The sequence below is a fragment of the Myotis brandtii genome, unplaced genomic scaffold (assembly GCF_000412655.1).
Source record: "Myotis brandtii unplaced genomic scaffold, ASM41265v1 scaffold1141, whole genome shotgun sequence".
Lineage (NCBI taxonomy): Eukaryota > Metazoa > Chordata > Mammalia > Chiroptera > Vespertilionidae > Myotis > Myotis brandtii.
In genome coordinates, this window is record NW_005353931.1 from 1,212,316 (window position 1) to 1,216,668 (window position 4,353).

Here is a 4,353-nt window from a genome sequence, read left to right on the forward strand (position 1 = left end):
TGATTGGTGTTTCTAGGGATATATTCCTAGAAGTGGGATCACTGGGTCAAATGGGAGTTTCATTTTTAGTTTTTTGAGGAAACTCCATACTGTTCTTCACAGTGGCTGCACCAGTCTGCAATTCCCACCGCAGTGCACGAGGGTTCCTTTTTCTCCGAATCCTCTCCAGCACTTGTCATTATTCTACTTTCAAGTTTAACCCGATATTTGTTAAAAGTTAATACAAAAAGTTTGTACATTACAAACAACTAAATTAGACTAAAAGCATTGTGATGCTTTATATACATTAAATGGCTTTTGGTATCATTGTTTCCCTTAAAACAATATATTTATGATAGTAACATAGAATACAAAAGAGAAATGGTGGGCATTTTCTTATTAGATTTATTTTAAGACAGAAACTATTTAACTTGAAGATTCCATTTGATGCTTTATCAAAGTACCACAAAGCTGCTTTGTATTATTATGTAATACAATATATAATTAACTTCATGCTTATATCACCACAATTATTTGATATGTTACAATGTCTCATTATTATTGAATTAGAGTGATTACAGCCACTTCCTTTTAGTTGTTGTTGTTATTATTGATGTTGTAAAATGTTTTTCACTAAAAGAATGTTCACTTAGATAATAAATTGTCAATCAGGAAACAAAGGATGGTAAAATGAAAATAAAACTCCTTAATTAAATCAACATTTATTGAGAACTACCTGCATAAGGCCACTTGGTATGAGCTATGAAGTATACGAAGATGTCACTATGTAATCTAGAATCTAGTAAAGATAACTTAAGTAAAATAGATGAGAGGGGCCATGAAATGCACCAATAAAATCTAGAGTTCAGAGGAGGGAAAAATGACTTGCAAATGAGAAAACAATGTTTTTACCCTGAAATAATTAAATTTCTTATGTTTTAATTTTCAACTATGCTTTAACAGTTAGATTTCTTCAATCTCACATCTTGCATTATTAAAATTAAACATTTTATACATGTTCAAAGTATTATAAAGTTAGTGGAAACTTCCAAATATAATGTAAAACAGGGTTTAAGCAATTAAAACTGTTGTAATGCTGTCTTCTCTGTAGGTAATAAATGTAGGCACTCGGGTGAGTAAAGCTTAAATTTTATACCATTTCCTCGGAACACACTGTGGCTAAGAGCTCCACAGCACCCAGGGGCCTAACAGATCTGTGTTCCAGGTCTTGTTATATGACTAACTTGCAGGGTAATTTAGTCAAGAAATGCAAATGCAGTGTTCACTTTTTTTTAATTCAGAATGTTTAATTTTCATTACAAACAGGCACACATACACAGAGCTCCAAAAATTTGGAATTACAGATAAATTTTATTTTCAAGTAATTCGACTATTTGTATACAGTCATTTTCTGTATGTTAATGAATGTAAGTATAAAAATCTAACTTTTTAGTGGCAGTTTAATAAACCACTTTAGCCCTGCTTATGTGACTCAGTAGTTGAGTATCAACCCATGAGCCAGGAGGTCACTGTTCGAGTCCTGGTCAGGGCACATGTCTGAGTTTCTGGCTTCTAGAGGGTGTGCAGGAGGCAGCTGATCTATGATTCTCATCATTGATATTTCTCTCTCTCTCCATCTCCCTTCCTTTCTCAATAAATAATCAATAAAAATGTATATATATAAAAATAAACCACTTTAAAAAATAAACCACTTTATTTGCATATTTCCAAATAAAACCAACAATAGGTCCAACCTCACAGTATTTTAAAGAGAAATTAATTATAATGATTACTATTGTTAGGATACAATCCTACATGAATATTTCATTATATTGTATAGTCTGACTTTCTGAACACTGGCAAAACTAAAAGGATGATTGAAAAGTGAAAAGGTCTTAGCTCTAGCCAGCTTGGCTCAGTGGATAGAGCGCCAGCCTGTGGACCTAAGGGTCCCAGACAAGGGCACATACCTCAGTTGCAGGCTCCTCCTTGGCCCCAGGCCTGGTCAGGGCTCCTGCAGGAGGCAACCAATCGATGTGTTTATCTCACATCGATGTTTCTCTCTGTCTTTCCCTCTCTCTTCCACTCTCTAAAAATCAATGGGGAAATATCCTTGGGTGAGGATTTTTTAAAAAAGTAAAAAGGTTTTAGAAGCTAGAGATTGTGTATTGCTCCATAGAGATTTATAAGCTTATCTTCCCCAGAGCTGTTTTTCACATGCCAGTGTGGTGAAGACAGACAACTTCTCCACGTGCTAGAGAAGGTTCCTTTACACTGCAGAGCGAGGGTTTCTCTCAGTCCTGGGGGAGGACTGGCCAGTGTGCCATCTGCCCTTTGTGAGTCTGAGTCTCCTGATTCTCCTGTGGTTCATCACCAATATAGGCACAGGGTCACATCAGGACTCTCCCACACCCTCCGAGGGGATTGGGATAAGGAACCGACCTGAGATGCTATGTGAGCAAGTAAATGGTCTGTTCTCTGATCCATGAACTTGTTTTCTTGTAAGAATGTCTATCTACCTGCCTATATCTGCCCATCCAGCTCACTAAACTAACCAACTATCACATATTTCTGGCTTAGATTGTTCAGAATTATTTTTTATTTTCTTCCTTCTTAGCTTTATGTAAGATAAGACTTAAGTAAGCCATGATAACTGAAATAGTATGATGATTTCATAAAGCAAATATTATTTTAAGTTTTACTAATTTTATTTAAAAATATTTCAAGTTAAGTACATTCATTAATTGAGTTCTTCCCTCAATATTTATACTGCATTCACACTCGATGACTCAAAATGATTATTAAATACTAGAGGGCCGGTGCATGAAATTCATGCAGCAAGGGCTCCCTCAGCCTAGCATGTGCCCTCTTGCAGTCCAGGAGCTCTGGGGGGATGTCGGACTGACAGCTTATCATTAGTTGGCCTAAGCTGTCAGTCGGACATCCTTAGCGCTGCCACAGAGGCGGGAGAGGCACCCACCACTGTCGCTGTGCTCGTCAGCCATGAGCCTGGCTTCTGGCTGAGCGGTGCTCCCCCTGTGGGAGTGCACTGACCACCAGGGGGTAGCTCCTGTGTTGAGTGTCTGCCCCCTGGTGGTCAGCGCACATCATAGTGACTGGTCATTCCACCATTCGGTCATTTGCATATTAGCCTTTTATTATGTGGGATTATTATGTAGGATTACAAAACAACTTTTTAATGTATGCTTTAAAGGGAAAAAAATAAAAATGCTATTGATATTTATATTGAACTACTTAAAAGTTAACATACATATGCTTCATTTTCACAAAATCTAAAATTTAATTTATTAATGAATTAATAAAAATATTTCAAAATATTTTCAGAATCAGGAAAGTACCTTGAAAAGAATGTTTTAAAACATGCCTGTAAGAGCAAACACTATTAACTGTTTTATATTAACTAGAAATTTAATACATCAGGAAAATTGTAGAAAAAGGAACAATACGTAGAGAGTTAAAGCACTAATCAGAGAGATAAGACAGCACCGCAGGTACAGGATCTTGGCGAGGTACTTTTTTATCCTGAGGAAAAGTAAGCCTCTCTTTGGGAAAACTGTGATTTGGTCCCTCTGCAGAGCCTTTGATAAGCGCTTTGATGTTCAATAAGAAAGAAAAAAGGATGTTACTTTTGCAAAGAGAACAAAAAAAATAATACCCAGTTTCAACAAAAGGGCATTGTTTTATGTACTTTACCACATACTATCCAGAATGTAAAGAGGCCCTCTTCATAAACTAGAGTAAATATATGTTGTTTGAAAACAAATAGGAAAGATATGAAAACAATAAACTAAAACAATATGATGACACTGCTTTTTATATAGTTGATGGTCAATAATTTTTAAGTTGAATAGAAGTGAGGTAAATAAGCTACAGAGAGGGTGTTATTTACAAGCAAATGTTTGGCCTTATGGTAGAAATGTGTCACTCTAGTGAACAGAGAGATTACAGTATAGTGCGCATGTAGATGAGGATTTTGCAGGAGAGGATGGTTTGCTCATTGTTGAATTTGTCATTAAACAATGCCATCCATACTGCACTATTCCAGTGGGCTCTTCTTTGAATGTAGTATTTGACAGCTTTGATAAAAAGTTTATATTCATAATATGGTGGACTGCTATGGATGAAAAGATAATTTTCAGTAAATTTCTTTAAGATAGATTTGGACAGAAATTGAGTTCTGATAGTTCTAAAAAGTAGGACACCTGTCTCTTGATATACAGGAGGAAGCCTTGGGACAAAGCCTTTAGAAATGACAAGTGTAATGAAAGCACCTTTCACCCATAGAGGTGACTGCAGAATGCGGTGTGAGAGCATATGAAAGTGAACTTAACTATTTTAAAGATTTCAAATGGG